The following is a 22,181-nucleotide window of genomic DNA, read 5'->3' on the forward strand; positions in this document are numbered from 1 at the left end:
TGGACATATCCGAATGGGAATGTGAAGCAGAACTGAAGTGGGTGGCAACTGGGAGATCCTGTCTGTTGTGGTGGATGGAGCAGAGGTACTCGACAAAGCGGTCTCCCAATCTGCGTTGGGTCTTGCTGATGTAGAGGAGTCCGCACCAGGAGCAATAGCTGACCCCAACAGACTCACAAGTGAAGGGTTGCCTCACCTGAAAGGACTGTTTGGGGCCCTGAACTGTGGTAAGAGAGGAGGTGTAGGGACAGGTGTAGCAATTACGCATGCAGGGATAAGTGCCAGGTGGGAGATCGGTGGGGAGGGACGTGTGGACCAGGCAGTCACGGTGGGAACGATCCCTGTGGAAAGCAGAGAGGTGTAGAGGGAAATCTTATCAACCTCTGCCTTTATATATATAAAGGCGTGGCCTCTGCAGCTGTCTGTGGCAAAGAATTCTGCAGATTTACCATCCTCTGGCAAAAGAAATTCCTCTTCATCTCCATTTTAAAAGGACACCCCTTTATTCTGAGGCTATGTCCTTTGGTCTTAGACTCTCCATTCATAAGAAACATCTTCTTCACATCCACACTATCAGGCTCTTTCACCATTCGATAGGTTTCAATGAGGTCACCCTTCATTCTTAAGGAAACCATGCTGACTACAGACTATTTTATTTCATGCCTCCAAGTACCCTGAAAGTTCATCCTTAATAGTCAACTTCAACATCTTCCCAACCACTGAGGTCAGACTAACTGGCCTATGGTTTCCTTCCTTCTGCCTCTCTCCCTGTTTGAAGGTTGGAGTAACATTTGTAATTGTCCAGTCTTCCAGAACCATTCCAGAATCTAGTGATTCTTGAAAGATCATTACTAATGCCTCCACAATCTCTTCAGCCACCTCTTTCAGAACTCTGGGGTGTACACCATCTGGTCCAGGTGACTTATCTAACCTCAGACCTTTCAGTTTCCCAAGAACCTTCTCTCTAGTTATGGTAACTTCACACACTTCATTCCCCCAACACCTGGAACTTCCACCATACTGCTAGTATCTTCCACAGTGAAGACTGACACAAAATGCTTATTCAGTTCATCCGCCATTTCCTCTTCCCCCATTATTGCTTCTAAGTGCTACCTGTGTTTGGTACTGTTGCAAGTAGGTTTTTCATTGTACTTTTACAGGCTGTGCACATGTGAAAAGAAACTCAAATTTTAATATATGACCCTAACCATCTGAGACATGCCCTCTTCTCATTTTTACCATTGGGGAGGAGGTACAGGAGCCCGAAGACCAAAGTCAGTATTTTATGAATAGCTCCTTCCCTCTACAGTCAAAATACTAAATGGTCTGTGAATCTACCCTTTTTTTTTGTGTTATGCACTATTTACTTTTGTTACTTATTGTAACCCTAATTTTTATGCCTTGCACTGTGCTGCTGCTGCAAAACAACAAATTTCACAATTATATCAGTGATAATAAACCTGATTTTGTTTCCAGGAGAGTTGAAATCAGACTTCTCAACTCTAATCATGAGAAAACAAAATTAAGGACACCATCAAAATTTAGCCTCGATAGTAGGGAAACTTATACAAATAATTACCTTGGCAAAATTAGCAGTCACACATATTGTGTCATGCATTTGCTCAAGACAAATCCAAACTAACTAGTATTTTTATTCTGTAGCAGAGAAAGAGGCTGTTGAGTAAAATGTAGCTGATATGGCACGTTCTAATTTCCAAATGTTGTCTCAAAAAGTGACAGAAAATGAGATTGTCGTCAAGATTAAAGACCGTGGAATGATATGGACAGTGGCATTAAGAATATGATCTCAGTAGCTCGAGGCCTTGTAATAGTCAACTTAGTAATTTCTCATATAGTTCAGCAAAGGTATTCATGATACAGTTGTGAAAAGTGATTTTTTTTTCTTCAACTGGTCATATGCCATCATCTAAAATTACACATTACAAGACCTCGATTTCTCAAGGTCGACTATGGCTGTACATTCTGGCTGGCATATGCAAGTCAGGCAGTATGATATGAAGAGCAAGCTGTTGCCCATGCAACAGGCTCTGCCTCTCTACACAGATGATGAGTCCAAAAGGAAGGAGGAGACCAATGCAACTTACACATTACTTGCTGCAAAAAAACGAGTCTTTCTGAGACAGTGTGTTTCTGCTCAGTGTGAGGCAACATTTCACAATTGCACTTCATATAACAAATTTCATCCCGTATTTATTGAAGTGTAACCTTTTTGCTCAACTAGCTTTAGCTCTGCAGCAAGATGTTGGCTTTTTGAGATAATGTTCCCTTTATGAGAAGTGTTTGATGACTCTGAGACTATACTCACCGGAGTTCAGAAGCATGAGGTGGTATTCCATTCATAACCTACCGAATATTGAAAGGCCTCAATAGAATAGATGTGGAAAAGATGTTTCCAGTAGTGGAAGACCAGACAGCACTAGGCTGCCCCTGCAGAACAGAGATAAGGAGGAATTTCTTTAGCCAGAGGGTGGTGAATCTAAGAACTTTATTGTAACAGATGACTGTGGAAATCAAATTACTGGGCATATCTAAAGAGCTAGTTAATAGGTTCTTGATTAGTAAGGGTGACAAAGGTTACAGGAAGAATGAGGTTGAGAGGGAAAATAAATCAGCCATGATCAAATGGCAGAGCAGACTCGATTTGTCGTATGAATTAATTCTTCTCCTATGTGTTATAGTCTTATGCATAAATGCAATGCTTCAGTCAATGCTCTGATTGATCCCCCTCATTGGCCTTTCATTAGACAGCTCACAGCACTATTGAGAAATTGTACAGTTTACATCAGCTAAAAGACTATGAAATTCTGTGTTCATGGCAAAAGGAACTTATCCCAGATAATCACATTAAACAAAAATGACCAGTGATTAGTGCATTAACATTGCAAATTTTTAATCATGATTTTATTATTAGAATTAATTATTGAGTAATAAGACTTACATTTACAGACTGTGTTGATTATCATGTTATCTAGCTCTTACCTTCTTTATTTTTTCACAGTGCTCCTTAAATTTAATTAGCTTTTCCTAGACAGTAGATGGACACAAACTCATGCTACACGTTTACTTACTGCCCATTACGCCACTGGCATTTAAGGCAGCAAAGAAGGTCCTCCATCTCTGTCTGTCCATGCTGTCACACTCAGATGTAGAAGGATTCTACATTGCTGTTCCCGTAACAATTTTGTTTTACCAGTTGGGGTTGTTAGCCCCGAGCTGAATCCCTGAACCTGGAGGACCAGTGAACCACTGTTAGTCTGGCCTCTACCCTTTCATCTGTTTGGCATCTGTGACCCTACAAAGAGCCAAAGCATAAAGCCCTGACTCCAGCCAACACAGCCGTCTGGGTCAAACCCGATGACAAGTTTGCGGTCTTGGAGGTCATGCTATCCAAACGTCTATTACTTCAGCTCTTGTGTCAACATGCATAAGGACAACATGTAATTGTGCCACTGGCTCTCCTAACTGCTGTAGCAGAACTTCAGTGTAAGGAATAACATGCTAAAACTATAAACATAAATGACCACAATTAACCATTTAATCTGTTGTTGCCTTCAACCAAGTTAGCACAACAAGTTGCAAAGAAAACTCAAGCACTTCCTACGATTTTGGGGAAGGGAGAGATTAGAAGGGAGATGTTGTACACTAACTGAAGGGAAGGATTATCAGCATGGAAGGGCTCAAGTCCAGCACTGGAAGTTCCCTTGGCAATATTCGGTTTATGGCCAAGAGTCAGGACATGCTCTCAACTCAATAAATGGTCTGGAGAGATCTGAAAAGAATGGGAAAAATAATTTAGAAAAAAAAATTGAAAGCTACATTGTTACAAGAAAAGTGCATGATATGGATTTGTTCCTGTTTTCCTGACTCTTTAATCAAAATTGAGAAGGACCTTTGCTGTAAGTCATTGGAAGAAGCACAATAACTCCAAGTGCTAGTATGCTCCATCAGGTGGTGTAGTATATTATTGTGTCTGTCAGTGTTCTAAGTACTGAGGTTATTCTTCCCAATGCTTTCTGATACTTTTCCAACTATCTACAGCTAGTACACTCAGAGCTGTTTCCAAGTACCCAATGTTCATACCCTCAAAATATGTTTTGGCTTAGCTTCTGATACAACAGCTGTTTTAAATGTATTGCAAGACGATCTTTCCCACATGGTTCTGCAATTTCAGTTACCAGACTTTCCCAGAATTGCATGAGAATTAGCTTTGTTAAAATCTTTTACATCAAACTTAGATCACAGTGATTTTAAATGAGCCATTAGCTCTGTACCAAGTGGAAAATGTTCCATTAAGGAGTTCAGTTTATCCTGCATGGACAACTACATGGAATTTAATAATACATTGATTTTATCAGTATCATAAAACAAAATAATTTCTTTTGGCTTTGCCAATGAAGAAAAGAGCAGGCATCCAGCATTAACACTGTCCTGCACAGTAGGAAACAACTTCAAATTATATTATGGAAAGCAAAGTTTGCTTGGATAACCCAAGGTAAATCAGCTAGCAAATAAATATATATATTAACGACATCAAAATAATATCATAAAGAGGCTCTGAATTATATACCTCCTAGTTATTACCAATGACTTGTGCTATTCTTTCACATGTTGCCTGGAAGAATCACTTATTGCTTCCCATGAGTTAAAAAAAAACATACCAGAAAATAGCCTTGAACATTTCCGTTGGCATTGCCAATTCTGTTTATATTTTGAAAAGCTACATTGTCATATGAGATCCAGCTACGCAAATAATTGTGTAGTCATTGTTGTGGAAAGAGTGTTCTGAGGAACGTTGGATTCTGATTATCTAATTTACAATACACAGGAGGTACAATCTGGGAAACTGTCAAATACTGAAACCTAAAATCTATTAGGAAAATTTTCCTTTTGAAATGCAATAAATTCCACATCCTATTACACTTCCTTATTTTCTCTGGAAGTTGCTGCAGGAAAAGAATGAGATTTTATTAATAGTTCCAAATGTATCATTTCATCACATATAGGGAGCCATGATTCTTTCCAGAATGAAAGCATGTGCAAAGATATAACATCATACAGAGTGTATCTGAAATTGAAATAGATGATGAAAGTCTGTGTAATTTGATTACAGTCAAAATAACTTATCACAAGCATTACACTTACTTCAAATTAACAGCAGCAATATCCATAAAAACTAGCAGATGCCTTTATAATTAGCCAGAATGTCAGCAAGACAATAGTCTAATATCATAGTCAATGCTGCATAAGCTGATCCAAGATTCAAATTTATTTATCATGTATATATCAAGACATACTATGAAATGTGTTGCTTGTACTAACAACCAACACACCCAAAGGTATCCTGGGGACAGCCCACAAATATCACCACACATTCCAGCGCCAACATAACATGCCCACAATGGTTGGCAGAACAACACAGAATATAACAAGCAACAAAATAACAACAGCAAAACAAGTTTCTATTCCTCACCACCACCCACACATGCCCACAGTCCTCTGACCCCAGGACAGACCATATTATTCTGCTTCCAGCCTCCAGTGCTCTCAGATTTGGATTTGTGTACATTGGGCCTTCCACTTCCCACAGAGATTCACAGACTTGGGGATCTGACCAAGGGGTTTCTATTTCTGGACTTCCAGTTCAACCCTTGGGCCTTGATTCTCAGCATCAACCACAGGACCACAGGTCACCAAACACTAGTCCTCGAGCTCTGAATTCACCAATGACAAGACCCCAAACACCAGACCTTGAACTCTGCTTTCCCCTAGTTATGAACCCAGAGAGTGATTGGACCTCGTTCCTTGTGCCTGCACAGAATTCCGACTTCAGAATTCACTGACAGCTCGCCGATCCCGGAGGTGGATGGGCACCAGCCCATGTCCACATTGGTCTGCTATCCCGACATCCAGCCTGACATCTCAGCCCAGTTTGCAGGTAACTCACGTCCATGTCGCTGCCCTTTGTATGCAGAGCAGAGACTTAGGCTCAACATGCTCCCTAGTGCCCCGCATCCCTAACCTTGAACTCTAACCTGACCCCTAACTCCCCTCTCTGTCCCCAAAAACCATCCCAAAATCATCCCAACAAACCTAACCAAACTGAGCTGTGACCTCAATGGAGGCCACAGCTTTGCACCATTTTGGAATTCTTGATCTTGGATGGACTAAGCTTAGCAGTCTTAATATGGGTTTGAGAACTACTGAATGTATGTGAGTAAAATTAAACATTGATTACTGTTTCACTTAATTGATGGTTACTAGATCATGTTGTGCATTCTGTGATGCTAATTGATATTCCATATTTCAAACATTATAGTCTTGTCAATCTTTCACTCAACATCAGCAAAACCAAACAGCTGATTATGGCTACTGATGGAAGAAGCTGGAGTTGCATGAGCCAGTCCTCATTAGATGATCAAAGGTGAAGAAGTTCAGTACTGTTAAATTCCTTAGCCATCTGTCCTGAGACCTGCCTCATAAAAAAAACACGACAGCCCCTTTACTTTCTTCGAAGTTTGCATAGATTCAAAGGTTCTTTTTATTATCAAAGCATGTATGCAGAATGCATTTCAGAGATTTGTCTTCTCCAGATAGCCATAAAATACAGGAAAACCACAGAAGTAGATAAGGTCCCTTTCATGCAAAAAAAAAGAGAAAAAGAAACAAAGCTCACAAACCACACACCCCCCAAACTCTTCTTCACACAAAAGCTAACAGATCTCTCTCCCAAGCATGTCAGCTAAAGCATCAAACTTCTCATTGCCAAGCTCGACCCATGCAAAAAAAAACAATAACATCAAACCCCCAACCACTCCCTCGCCCAAAAAAGTAACATATCGCCCACCCACCAATTGGCAACAAGAAAGAAAACACAGAAAAACTGAATATAAACTACAGTCCACACCAATAATCACATATGTCTTGGAATTTCAAAAACATCCTTTGTCAGCATCGAGGAGAGCAACGGCTTAAACTCAGTACTTGCCTGTCACTTACAACTTGAACAAACTTCCAAAGATGCACAGCAGAGAGATTCCTAACTGGTTGCATCAAGCCCAGAAATGGAAACATCTATAGAAAAATGATGGACACAGTTCAGTCCATTACAGGCAAAGCCCTCCCTACCAATGAGCACATTTACATGATATGCTGCTGTAGGAAAGCAGTTTCCATTATCAAGAAGACCCTCCAACCAGGCCATGCTCTCTTTTCACTACTACCATCAGACAGGAGGTACATAGGTCTCACACTAACAAGTTCAGGAAAAGTTATTACTGTATAACTATCAGGCTCCTGAACCAGAGTGGATAACTTCACTCACCACAACTCTGAACTGATTCATCAATCTACAGACTCACTTACAAGGACTCTACAACTCATGTTCTCAGTATTACTTATTATTTTTATTTCCACAGTTTGTCTTCTTTTGTACATTGGTTGTCAAACATGTTTATGTATAGTTTTCATAAATTCTATTGTATTTCTTTATTTTTCTGTAAATGCCTGCAATAAAACAAATCGCAAGGTAGTATATGGTAACATGTACATTGATAATAAACTTAACTTTGACTCTGCCTTGGAAATTAAATGCAATTGGATATGTAATTTTAGTTGTTCTCTTAACATGCACCCAAGGGAAATAGTTATAATTATTCTAATTTATTTTAAACTAGAATCAGGATAGGATAAACTGTAAGCAATATTACCAAAATAAAACTATTGGTATTAATAAATAGTTGGTTTTCTACGATTGATTTAATTATTTATTCCCACTTAGCTTATTTTATTTATTTTCCCTTTAACTTCCAGCACTTTGAATATAACTACAGCTGTGAAGATCCCTCTGCAATTGGATCCTTGACTTCTTTACTGGAAGACCACAATCTGTGTGGATTGGTGATAATATCTCCTCCTTGCTGACAGTCAACACTGGCGTACCTCAGGGGTGTGCGCTTAGCCCACTGCTCTACTCTCTATATACACGTGACTGTATGACTAGGCATAGTTCAAATATCATCTATGAATTTGCTGATGATACAACTATTGATTGTAGAATTTCATATGGAAATGAGAGAGTGTACAGGAATGAGATATGCCAACTAGTGGAGTGGTGTCGCAGCAGCAACCTTGCACTCAATGTCAGTAAGACGGAAGAGTTGATTGTGTACATCAGGAAGGGAAGATGAATGAACACATACTGATCCCCATAGAGTGGGCAGTTTCAAGTTCCTGGGTGTCAAGATCCCTGAGGACCTAACCTGGTCCCAACATACTGATGCAGCTATAAAGAAGCAAGATATTGACTATACTTCATTAGGAGTTTCAAGAGATTTGGTATGTTACCAGATACACTCAAAAACTTCCATAGATGTACCATGGACAGCATTCTGACGGGCTGCATCACTGTCTAGTACGGCGGGGGGGGGGGGGGGGGGTGGAGGCGGTGGATATTGCACAGGACCAAACACTGCAGAGGGTCGTAAATTTAGTCAGCTCCATCTTGGATACCAGCCTACAAAGTACCGAGGACATTCGCAAGCAGTGGTGTCTCAGAAAGGCAGCGTCCATTATTAAGGACCCTCAGCATCCAGGGCATGTCCTTTTCTCACTATTATCATCAGGGAGGAGGTATAAAAGCCTGAAGGCACCCATTCAGTGATTCAGAAACAGCTTCTTCCCCTCTGCTATCCGATTCCTGAATGGACATTGAACCCTTGAACATTACCTCACTTTTTTAATATATATTATTTCTGGTTTTGCACAATTTTGATCTATTTAATATACGGATACGGTAAATGATTTATTTATTTATTTTTATTTTCTTCCATATCATGCATTGCATTGAACTGCTGCTGCTAAGTTAACAAATTTCACAACAAATGCCGATGATAATAAACTTGATTCTGACTCTGATTTGTAAGGCATTCACATCCTGTGCAATTCACTTCTTCTCAACATGTTTATTGTGTTTTTAGATATGGTTTATAAACAAATAATGCTGTGAAATTATTGCTTTCATGTCAGTAATGCTTTTCTTTTCCATTTAATAAATTCTATTATTGTCTTCACGATAGATGTGAATGTAAAGCGACCTGTATAAAACTTATTTCCAATAGTTTTGTGTCCACTTAATTGCAAAATGTTTTGACACAACACTACAACATTGCTTTTACTTCCAAAATTTCAGTCCTGATTTTCTACATCTATTTCAGTGTGTCATTAAAGCTGTCCATTCAATTACTAGACAATTCTTTGGATGAAGTAGTGCATCCAACAATGAGGTAGATGGGAAGGCGTCAAAGATTTGATCATGAAATCTCTTATATCATGTAATTTCTGACAGCTTCTCAAACAATAATGACAATTAATCTCAATAAAGCCACATCTCTTTCTACAGTTATTGATCATTTTATTATTATTTCAGATTTATAAGACTGGGGCTCTAAGTAAGAGTAACCAAAAATAGCCTCATGTATATGGAATCACTTTTGCAACCAATGAAGCAGAATTGCTGTTATAATGTTGGAAACACAGCAAATCTGTTAAAGTACAGTCAGATGCCATCTCAAGAATGAGATTAAAAAGGAGTATTGGAGAACTCACCTGTTATTTTTCAAATAGTTCAGTGGATTTTCAGAGGTGTGCAAAGAAGACAACTCATGGGAAATTGCAAACACCAAGAAGGACAGCACAAAAATAGATTGTAGAGGATGCATTATAGATCTATCAGGACTTTAACAAAGTTCAAAGTATATTTTATAATCAACATACATATGTGTCACCAAATACTGCCCTGAGATTCAACTTCTTGCAGGCATTCAAAGTAGAACAAAGAAGTACAACACAATCAATGAAAAACTGTGGTCAGATAGTACAAGCACAAAAGAAACAAGTAACAGTAATAATAAATAAATATATAAATAAATAATACTGAGTACATGAGTTGTAGAGTCCTTGAAATTGAGTCCAAAGGTTGTATTCAATGATCAGTTCAGTGTCGTGATGCGTGAAGTTATCCATACTGGTTCAGGACCCTGATGGTTGAAGGGTGATAACTGTTTTGGGGCCTGGTGGAGTGGGACTTAAGTCTCCAGTACCTCCTTCCTGATGGTAGTAATGAGCAGAGAGCATGGTCTGGATAGTTGGAGTCCTTGATTAAGAATGCTGCTTCATTGTAGCAGTGCTCCTTGCATATGTACTCATAGTGGGGAGGACTTTTCCTGTGATGGACTGGGCTATATCTATCACTTTTTATAGGCTTTTCTGTTCTTGGACACTGGTGTTTCCAGACTAGACTGTGGTGCATCCAGTCAGGATACTCTCCACTGTACATCTATATAGTAGTTTGTCAAAGTTTCAGATAACATACCAAATCAGCACAAACTTATAAGAAAGTAGAGATGCTGCTGTGTTTTCTTTGAAATTGCATTTACATGCTGATTCCAGGACAGATGCACAGATAGAGGGATCAGAAGTGAAGAGAGTGAGCAGTTTCAAGTTCCTGGGTGTCAAGATCTCTGAGGATCTAACCTGGTCCCAACATATAGATGTAGTTATAAAGAAAGCAAAACCCCGGCTATACTTAATTAGGAGTTTGAAGAGATTTGGTATGTCAACAAATACACTCAGAAACTTCTATAGTTGTACCATGGAAAGCACTCTGACAGACTTTGTCACTATCTGGTATGGGGGTGGGGGACTACTGTACAGGACCAAAAGAAGCTGCAGAGGGTTGTAAATCTAGTCAGCTCCATCTTGGGTACTAGTTTACAAAGTACCCTGGATATCTTCGGGGAGCGGTGTCTCAGAAAGGCAGCTTCCATTATTAAGGACCTCCAGCACTCAGGGCATGCCCTGTTCTCACTGTTACCATCAGGGAGGAGGTACAGAAGCCCAAAGGCACACACTCAGTGATTCAGGAACAGCTTCTTTCCCTCTGCCATCCAATTCCTAAAAAGATATTGAACCCTTGACACTACCCCACTTTTCTTTTAATATACAGTATTTCTGATTTTTGCACATTTTTAATCCATTCAATATACGTATATTGTAATTTATTTTATTATTATTTTATTTTATTTATTATTTTTTCTCTTCTATATTATGTATTACATTGAACTGCTGCTAAGTTAACAAATTTCACATCATAAGCCAGTGATAACAAACCTGATTCTGATTCTGATATCGTAATACCCAGGAGTTTAAAGTTACTGGCCCTATCTGCCTCTGATCCCTTGATGAGGACTGGCTCACAGACCCCAATTTCCTCCTCACCTAATCAATAATCAGCTCTTTTGTTTTACTGATATTGAGAGAGAGATTGTTGTTGCAGCAACAACGTGAGGAGGAAATTGGGGTCCATAAGCCAGTCCTCATCAGGGAATCAGAGGTGGAGAAAGATTTTCAATCTCCCTCTTATATTACAAATTACAATAAGAAATATATATATCAATTCAGTAAATAGCTAAAAGAAAAAAAAGTGAGCTTGTGTTCATGGGTTCATTGTCTGATGGTAGAGGAGAAGAAATGGTTCCTGAAACATTGAGTGTCAAGAAAGTAAACTTCAAGCACATCAATGGATGATGGAAGATAGTCACCAAGAAATTTTAAAAACAAGAAATTTAGAAGAAAGCTCTGTAGCTAGATAGTGGCAGGAATATAGAACTTGCGACAATCTCCCGTAGTAAATAATATCAACACATTTAGGGGTCTGACTGTGAGAAGATAAGGGGATAAAAAGTTGTGTTCATCGAGCTGGATGAGGAAGGATAGTTGATATAATAGAGGAATTTAAATAATTCTATGCAGATATACATAAAGCTTTCTTGCATCTGGTAAAGAACAAGAGTTTTAAGTAAAATAAATTTAAGATTAATGGTTTTGAAATGACTAAACTTGCTTCCCAAATTTGTTTAGTTATTCAGTTTATTTAGCCCAAAATTTTAAAATAATTAAATGGTGTTAAACAACTGAGGAAAACCATAGAAATCCAAAGTCATTAGGGTTAAAGCACGCTCACAAAATACTATTGTACATACTACCGGAGAATAGGACCTGAAAGAGTGAAACATTATCAAATATTTACAGTGCCTGTGTATCTCTGAGTGAACATGTTCAGCACACCAAATTTCAAAAAAAGACTTCTGTTTACAAGCACTTTCCCCACCAAAAATAAACAATCTACAATTTTCCTGACTTCATGACATTCCAATACCTTTTTACAAACTTTCCGTCAGCATTGCAACTGTTGTTACTCTTACAACAAAGTACACAAATACCACTTGCGGGAGATAATATCAGCTAAGACATTAAGGATAACTCCTCAAACTTATAAATGTACATTTGATCTATTGCATCTGTCTAAGGAAACAGATAGGTATTGATTTAACTTCTCGCCTGAAGGACAGAAGGTCAGACAGTACAACACTAAGTTGTCTTCCTCAGTTGTCCAGGGTGAGAAATGAGCTCAAGACTGTCTGACTTAGCAGTGAAAATATTACCAAGGATCTAGAACTAAGTGTGCTCCCTTCCTACACAGCAACACAAGCAGACCTAATAATATTAACTAAAATGTTGCTCCCAACCCACTGAGATCCTTATCTTAATTAATGTCATATCGGAGAACAGCAGAAGGACTCTCAGATCTGGTATTCTGACTGAAAGAATGAAACAATTTTCTTTTAAAAATCAAGTGACTTAAGTAATTCAATGAATTGTAACCTGCTAATTATAAGGCAGTTTTTGATAATAAGTGATATCCAGAACATACAGTGAGAATATTTCACCCAACAGCATTTTCTACTATAAGCCATATGTCAGAGCTTTAAATTTTAAATCAAGAAGCTTTATCTTCTGATATCTTCTAAAGCCACATCTCCACCACCGCAAGTTACAGCTCCTATAACTCTGTGCCTTGAGCAACATTTAACCATTATCCTACTGTGACATCATATTGCCAGTAATTTCCAAGCAGTCTCCTCAACCTAGGGACCTTTCTCCTTCCCTTTTCACAATCAGAAATAGTGCTGAGCAAAGGGATTAAAAGGATAAGTTATAAATGTGTCTAGGGCATGCATTGTTTTTGAATTCTTATATGGGCAAGTGGCAAACGCCAGTGGAACTGGAATTCACCCATAATTGTTGATTAAAAACTATCAAGGATAAAAGAGGAAACCTGTGCTTGAAGTCAGAAGAGGTAGGTGAGTCCTTAATAAATAGCTTGCTTCAGTATTCACCATGTGAGGGGGACCTTGACAAATGTGATGTCAGTGCAAAGCAGGCTGATATGACCACAAGACCATAAGACATAAAGTTGTAAGAGCAGAAGTAGGCCATTCAGCCCATCAAGTCTGCTCCACCATTCAATCAAGGGTGGATCCAATTCTTCCAGTCATCCCCACTCCTCTGCCTTCACCCCATACCTTTTGATACCCTGGCTAATCAAGAACCTATCTATCTTTGCCTTAAATACACCCAATAACTTGACTTCCACAGCCACTCGTGGTAACAAATTCCACAGATTTACCACCCTCTGACGAAAGTAATTTCTCCGCATCTCAGTTCTAAACAAACGTCCTTCAATCCTGAAGTCATGCCCTCTTGTCCTGGAATCCCCTACCATGGGAAATAACTTTGCCATATCTAATCTGTTCAGGCCTTTTAACATTTGGAATGTTTCTCTGAGATCCCCCCTCATTCTTTTGAACTTCAGGGAATACCGCCCAAGAGCTGCCAGACGTTCTTCATATGGTAACCCTTTCATTCCTGGAATCATTCTTATGAATCTTGTCTGAACACTCTCCAATATCAGTATATCCTTTCTAAAACAAGGAGCCCAAAAGTGCACACAATACTCCAAGTGTGGTCTCACGAGTGCCTTATAGAGCCTCAACACTACATCACTGCTCTTACATTCTATACCTCTAGAAATGAATGCCAACATTGCATTTGCCTTCTTCACAACTGACTCAGCCTGGAGGTTAACCTTTAGGGTATCTTGTACAAGGATTCCCAAGTCCCTTTGCATCTCTGCATTTTGAATTCTCTCCCCATCTAAATAATAGTCTGCGTGTTTATTTCTTCCACCAAAGTGCATGACCATACACTTTCCAACATTGTATTTCATTTGCCACTTCTTTGCCCATTTTCCTAAACTATCTAAGTGTCTCTGCAGGCTCCCTGTTTCCTCAGCACTACCCACTCCTCCACCTATCTTTGTATCATTTGCAAATTTAGGCACAAATCCATTAATACCCATAGTCCAAATCATTGACATACACCATAAAAAACAGTGGTCCCAACACCGACCCCTGTGAAACTCCAATGGTAACTGGCAGCCAGCCAGAATGGGATCCTTTTATTCCCACTGTCTGTTTTCTGCTGACCAGCCAATGCTCCACCTATGCTAGCAATCTCCCTGTAATTCCACGGGATCTTATCTTGCTAAGCAGCCTCATGTGCGGCACCTTGTCAAAGGCCTTCTGAAAATCCAAGTATACCACGTCTACTGAATCTCCTTTGTCTACCCTGCTTGTAATTTCCTCAAAGAATTGCAGTAGGCTTGTCAGGCAGGATTTTCCTTTCAAGAAATCATGCTGGCTTTGGCCTATCTTGTCACATGCTTCCAGGTAGTCCGTAATCTCATCCCTATCAATAGGTTGCAACAACTTCCCAACCACTGATGTCAGGTTAACAGGTCTATGGTTCCCTTTCTGCTGCCTCCCACCCTTCTTAAATAGTGGAGTAACATTTGCAAGTCATCCAGAACAATGCCAGAATCTTCTCTTCTTCAGCTGTCCATCGATTTTCGATGATGACCGAGGCCTGGGCAAGGTTGTATGGAAGACCTGCAGTTGCCCATGCTGCAAGTCTCCTCTCTCCACGCCACCGATATTGTCCAAGGGAAGGGCATTAGGACCCATACAACTTGGCACTGGTGTCGTCGCACAACAATATGTAGTTAAGTGCCTTGCTCAAGGACACAACGCGCTGCCTCAGCTAAGGCTCGAACTAGCGACCTTCAGATCACTAGACCGACACTTATCCACTTGGCCACGCGCCGCACAACACAGAATGCCAGAATCTATCAATTCTTGAAAGATCATTGTTAATGCCTCTGCAATCTCTCCAGCTACTTCCTTCAGAACCCGAGAGTGCATTCCATCAGGTCCAGGAGACTTATCCACCCTCAGACCATTAAGCTTCCTGAGCACCATGTAAGTTGCAATTTTCACTGCACAAACTTCACTTCCCTGACACTCTTGAATGTCCGGTATACTGCAGATGTCTTCCGCTGTGATGCAAAATACACATTTAGTTCCTCTGCCATCTCTGTGTCTCTCATTACAATATCTCCAGCATCATTATGTATTGGTCCTATAATTCAATTTTCTTTTACCCTTAATATACTTAAAAAAGCTTTTAGTATCTTCTTTGATATTAGTCACCAGCTTCCTCTCATAATTCATCTTTTCCTTCCTAATGACCTTCTTAGTTTCCTTCTGCAAGTTTTTAAAAGCTTCCCAATCCTCTGTCTTCCCGCTAGCTCTAACTTCCTTGTATGCCCTCTCTTTTGCTTTTATTTTGGCTCCGACTTCATTTGTCAGCCACGGTAGTGTCCTTCTTCCCTTTGAAATATTTTTATTTGGAAGATATCTGTCTTGCACTTCCCTCATTTTTCGCAGAAACTTCAGCCATTGCTGCTCTGCTGTCCTTCCTGGAAATGTCCCTTTCCAGTCAAATTTGGCCAGTTCCTCTCATGCCATTGTAATTTCTTTTATTCAATTGAAATACCAACACATTGGATTTTATTTTTCCCTCTCAAATTTCAATGTGAACTCGATCATATTGTGATCACTGTTCCCTAAGGGTTCCTTAACCTTTAGCTCTCTTATCACCTCCGGATCATTGCACAACACCCAATCCAGCACAGTCAATCCCCTAGTGGGCTCAACAACAAGCTGTTCTAAAAAGCCATCCCTTAGACATTCTACAAATATGCTGGAAACATGTGAACATTAAAAAAGAGGATGTGCTAGAACTTATAAGAAACAATAGGATAGATAAATCTCTGGACCAAATAGGATACCCTCGGTTACAATAGGAAGTGGGGGAAGAAATTGCTGCATCTTTGGCAATGATCTTCATGTCTTCACTGGCACTGCTATTGTGCCAGAGGATTGGAAGGTGGCAAATGTTATTCCTGTCGTTGAGAAAGGTAATATGGCTAACTCTGGGAATTATAGACCAGTGAGTCTTACATTGATGGTGGACAAACTATTGAAGAGGATTCTTCAAGACAGGATGTACAAGCATTTGGAGAAGCATAGTCTGATTAGAGATAGTCAACATGGCTCTGTGAGGGGCAGATCATGCCTCATAAGCGTGACTGAATTCTTTGAGGAAGCAACAACACATATTGATGAAGGCAGAGCAGTAGATGTGGTGCTTATGTATTTTAGTAAGGTGTCTGACAAGTTTCCCCATGGGAGGTTCATTCAGAAAGTTAGGAGGCAAGGGGTCCAGAGAAACATGACTTTGTAGATTATAATTTGATTTCCTACAAAAGGCAAAGGCTAATGGTAGATGAAGAGTGGCCTGTATGGATGTCAGTGAGTAGTGGTGTTCCACAGTTGTTCTGCAACAACTGCTTTTTGTGATTTTTATAAATGACATGGATAAGTAAGTGGAAGGATGTGTTTTGTAAGTTTGCAAATGACACAAACGACACAAATGACACAAATGAGCTGTGGATAGTGTAGAAGGTTGTCATAGTTTACAACAAGGCAATGATGGGATGCAGAACTGGGGTGAGAAGTGGCAGATGGAGTTCAATATGGAGAAGTGTGAAGTGATTCACTTTGGAAGGTTGAACTTGAAGGCAGAATGCAGAGTTAATGGCGTGGTTCTTAATAGTGGGAACAAAAGGATATTGGGGTTCATGTCCATAGATCCCTCAAAGTTGCAGCACAGGTTGATAGAATGGCTAAGAAGGCATATGGTGTGTTGGCCTTCATTCGGTGGGAGATGGAGTTCAAAAGCCACAAGATGATGTTGCAGGTCTACAAAGTTCTGGTCACACCATACTGGTATTGTGTTCAGTTCTGGTCACACCATACTGCTATTGTGTTCAGTTCTGGTCACACCATACTGCTATTGTGTTCAGTTCTGGTCACACCATACTGCTATTGTGTTCAGTTCTGGTCACACCATACTGCTATTGTGTTCAGTTCTGGTCACACCATACTGCTATTGTGTTCAGTTCTGGTCACACCATACTGCTATTGTGTTCAGTTCTGGTCACACCATACTGCTATTGTGTTCAGTTCTGGTCACACCATACTGGTATTGTGTTCAGTTCTGGTCACACCATACTGCTATTGTGTTCAGTTCTGGTCACACCATACTGCTATTGTGTTCAATTTTGGTCACCTCGTTGTAGGAAGGATGTGGAATTTTCAGAGAGGATGCAGACAAGACTTACCAGGATGCTGCCTGGATCAGAGAGCATGATTTATGAGGATAGGTTGCATGGGGTTTGGCTTTTCTCTATGGGGAAGGAGGATGGGAAGTGATTTAATGGAATATACAAGATGATAAGAGGCATAGGTTGAGTGGACAGCCAGAGACTTTTCCCCAGGCAGCAATGGCTAAACCGAAGAGGTATGACTTTAAAATGCTTGGAAAAAAGTATAGGGGAATGTCAGAGGTAGGTTCTTTACACAGAGAGTGGTAAGTGTGTGGAACAAGCTGTCAAGGTGGTGCTATTGGTGGTGCTAAAGGACTCTTAGATAGGCACATGGATGAAAGAAAAATTGAGGGCTATGTGAGAGAGAAGGGTTAGATTGATCTTGGAGTCTGTTAAAGGTTTGGCACAACCATGTGGGATGAATGGCCTATACTGTACTGTTCTATTTTCTATGTTCTATACCTGCTTTAAATGGAGTGTAAGACACTGATGGCAATGCTGAATTATTCTGATAAACAAACATATTTTAATGTTGATTTTGATACTATTAAAGTTTGCCAATGTTTAGGTTGGGGATTTAGTTTCTTTTGACCAATTTTAAAATTCCAGCATGCTGATTCGATTTGTGGTAATTCAATCGACTGAATGTGAAACAGTAAATGTATTGAAACTGATTTCAAAGACAGACCATTAAATTGCCGTTGGAATCACTTTAAATAAAGAGTTTACCTGATAGGTGATTCATTACTGTTGGCCTCTGAGGGCTTTGTAGTTCCACTGAAGCATGCAAAATGAATCAATATGAGGTTTCCCAGATCTTCTATCTGCAAATGAACTAAAGTTTCTAAGATTAAAGGATATAGTCCAGATAAATATTCTGTTCGTCAGCCACGGATGCCACAGTACAGTTTTTGGCTGAATCCCTAGATTGTTGCCTGTCTTTTCAAAATCTCAGAGACTCATCTGGTGGAGAGGATTGGATTGAGCTATAATTTTGTAATATTATGAATTCTAGTTTCTCATAAGGATGATAATCAAGTGTTCATCTCCGTCTCGCTAAACAGAGCTAAAAGAATGCGGTGGCCAGCTGTCTTCCAAAGGCTGCTCCTGCTCCCTTCATGTACTTCTGTGTACTAATGCAGATCCCTCAAGTGCACCTCTTAAACCAATCATGGGCTCTTAATTGTGATGAAGCAGGCACTAAGGCATTTTGTGCTGTTTTCTTAAGTAGCATGTGAGGAACCCACATAAATTAGTAAGTATATTATTGGTAATTTAGCATTGGAGTGCTGGAAGGTGCAGAAAATACGTGTGAAAATTTAATTTAACATTATGAAGTTTGATAGCCATGTGTCATCCAGATCCTAATAGCACAACACAAATAAGCATCTGAGATCCTGTATGTAGCATTGAAATTACCAAAGCTCACAGTTTCAACATAACCACAAAGATCATGAGGCTGGTTGTCCTCCCCAGGTTTTGCCTCCTTTGACCTACAGTATATGGTCATGGGTTAATAAACCCACTATGATATAACTGAATTGAAGAATAGTTCATTGTAAACAAAACTGCAGATGTGTGATGTTGTGTAAATATTGATGGAAGAAGAAACAAGTAGCAAGCAGGATGAGAAGATTTTGGGTGGAGAGTAAGTATATGGAATGTGAAATGAAATAAGGAGTGCCCAATAGAATTTCTTGATTTCACCAAGATTGCTTTATGAGGAGAATTATATATAACTGATAAAAAAGAGCAATCCTTAGTGTCAAGGACAAATGATATGATGTGATCTTGTGCTAGATATTGAAGGGTGAAATGAGTGGAGAGAATTGAATAGTGAGGGATAGGAATCAAAGATAGCATGTACAATAGAGAATGAGGGAGAAATGAAAAGCAATTCTTATCCTTGTAAACTAACTTCAACACATTCTACTCTACTTCTGACTCCTAAGGGCAAAATTCTTGGAGTTGACAACTTTTAAAACCTTTTTCCATTGTTGGTGCATAACATTTTTTAGAACCTTCACAGAAGTCTTAGAATCTCAGATTCTAATCTGCCAGCATGTCAGAAGAAAAATAAAAGTCAAAGAAATATTTTGGCTTCTTCTCTCTTCCTTTCCAGTCCTGATGGACGGTCTCAGCCCAACATGTTGATTGTTTATTTCTCTCCATAGATGCTGCCTGGCCTGCTGAGTTCCTCCAGCACTTTGTGTGTATTACTGGGGATTTCCAGTATCTGCATAATGTCGAGTGTTCAAGAGCATACAATGATGCTTTAAGAGGTGTGCTGCCACTTGGAAAAAGGATATGGTAAGAATACAGGATAGGATAGTCCATTCTTGCAGTTATATACATTTAGTTATATCTGGACTGATTATAATACCATCTTCTTCATAATATAAATCCAGTCTACACATGGTAGAGACTAAAGTGGATTTGGTTTTGATTCCAACTAAAGAAAATAAGTAGAGATTCTTAAATTGGCAACAAATCAAGAGCTGTACATTGCAATCCTAAGTTGTTAGTGTGAAGGAAAAGCCATTCAAATATTTTGATTTGGCCTCCCTTATTCCTTGACACTTTTTCTCTCGGTTTGATTAATACACAAATTACTGGCAGCCTTTAGGCTTCAACCTTCCAAATTCCACAATGAATGTGCTGTAACAAAACAATAACTGTGAATGGTTCCAAAGCTTTTATTTTTTATTCTTTATTTTTGTGCCAAAATGAATAGCGATTACTTTTTACTAAAGTGAACTCTTCATGTAGGTCATAAAAAGCCGTGAAATAATCCACAAGACCATAGTAACAAACAAGCCCATGTGAAATCACTTACTGTAAGTGCTTATTTGATACTTAAGAAGAAATGGTTTGGAATTTGACTAACAAGGCGTCGGCAGTATGGAATTCATGAAGAAAGCTTAGAAACATTACATTTTGATAACATACATGTGTAATGAATACTACTTTGCAATTGATAGTTTCAAGATGATTATTGAGACCAACAACAGATTTAAAAATCCCTGACTTCTTAACTTTCTTTGTTATGTGTATGTGGACTTCTTGAAATATTCCATGGTTATTGAAACCATATGTTACTGGAAAAACTACATAACTTCTAATTGTGGATTTCATTGGATTTGTTTAGCAAGCATTATGTATCTGAAATGACAAAAACATGGCCCAGAGAGTTTGCTAATGATTCATCCTTTTTAATCAAGCAATCACATTTTGATTTTTTTTTTCATTTTTTCCCCTTCCATGCATTTCCCTTTCAGTAAACTGGATAGAATGACAGAAGAAAGCCCTTGAACAAATATTACTGTATCCTTTTCCTTGTTTGTTTCTCTTCTTAGCCTACTTCCTCCCTCTCAAAATGTGTACACAACTTACACTCAGTTAGGAATTTCATGGTTTAATCACTGCATTAAAAAAAAATGTTTTGCTGGTATTCTACAGATTGCCAGTGGGTTAGGGTGGTGGACTGTCTCACATCTAACAAAATCAGTTTGTGATTGAGCAGCAGAGGATTGAGTGGCTTAAATGAAACAGAACTTTGTTTATTGTCCACATACCTCTTTTTCAACTGAAAATTCTCTACAGAATTTTTGATGGGAATACATAACTTTCACTCAAAGATCAGGTCCTCTTTTTTCAATTTGTACTTCCATAGTCTCCAACTTCACTGAATGAAGTTGAGTGTAAGTCTATGCTACCATCATAGTAAGAAACCACAAGAAGTAGTCATAGAACACATTTATATTAAAAAAGTATCCAAACTGATTGGTTGGGAGATTGAAAAGTGTCAGTATTCAGAAGGATCTGTATGGTCTCGAACATACATCATGGTAGGTTAATGTGCAGGTACAATAATCAACAAAGAAAGAAAAGAAACAAACACAGAATTCTGGAGGCACTCAGCAGGTCAGGCAACATCTATGGAAAAGAGTAAAAACTTGATGTTTCAGGCTGAGACTCTTCTTCAGGATTGAGATGGAAGGGGGGAGATGCCTGAATTAAAAGGTGGTGGGAGGGGAAAGGAGATAGCTGGAAAGCGATAGGTGAAGCCAGATGGGTGCGAAAGGTTAAGGGCTGGAGAAAAAAGAATCTGATAAGAGAGGAGAGTGGACCATAGGAGAAAGAGAAAGAGGAGTGGATCCAGCGGATGTGATAGGCATGTGAGAAGTAACAGGTCAGAGTGCAGAACTGGGGGGGGGGGGGTAAATTTTGTTCACCAGAAGGGGAAATCGATATTCACGCTATCAGGTTGGAGGGTACCCAGACAGAATATAAGGTTTTGCTCCTCCACCCTGAGGGTGGCTTCATCTTGGCACCAGAGGAGGTCATGGAATGATATGTTGGAACAGGAATGGGAATGGGAATTAAAATGTTTGGCCACAGGGAAGTCCTGCTTGTAGCAGATAGCACTCAACGAAACAGTCCCCCAATTTACAACGGATCCCACCAATGTTGAGGAGGCCACATAGGGAGCACTGGACAAAATAGACAACACCAGCAGATTTGCAGCTGAACTGTTGCCTCACCTATGGAGGTTTGAATGGAGGTGAGCAAGGAGGTGTATGGGCAGGTAAAGATATTATTGTCCTTCATTGCAAGAGGATTTAATGATCAGAATAAAAATGTCTTGCTGTGGTTTTATAGGGGCTTTATGACGTGGTACCTGAAATAGTGT

Source organism: Hemitrygon akajei, chromosome 15 (assembly GCF_048418815.1).
Source record: "Hemitrygon akajei chromosome 15, sHemAka1.3, whole genome shotgun sequence".
NCBI lineage: Eukaryota > Metazoa > Chordata > Chondrichthyes > Myliobatiformes > Dasyatidae > Hemitrygon > Hemitrygon akajei.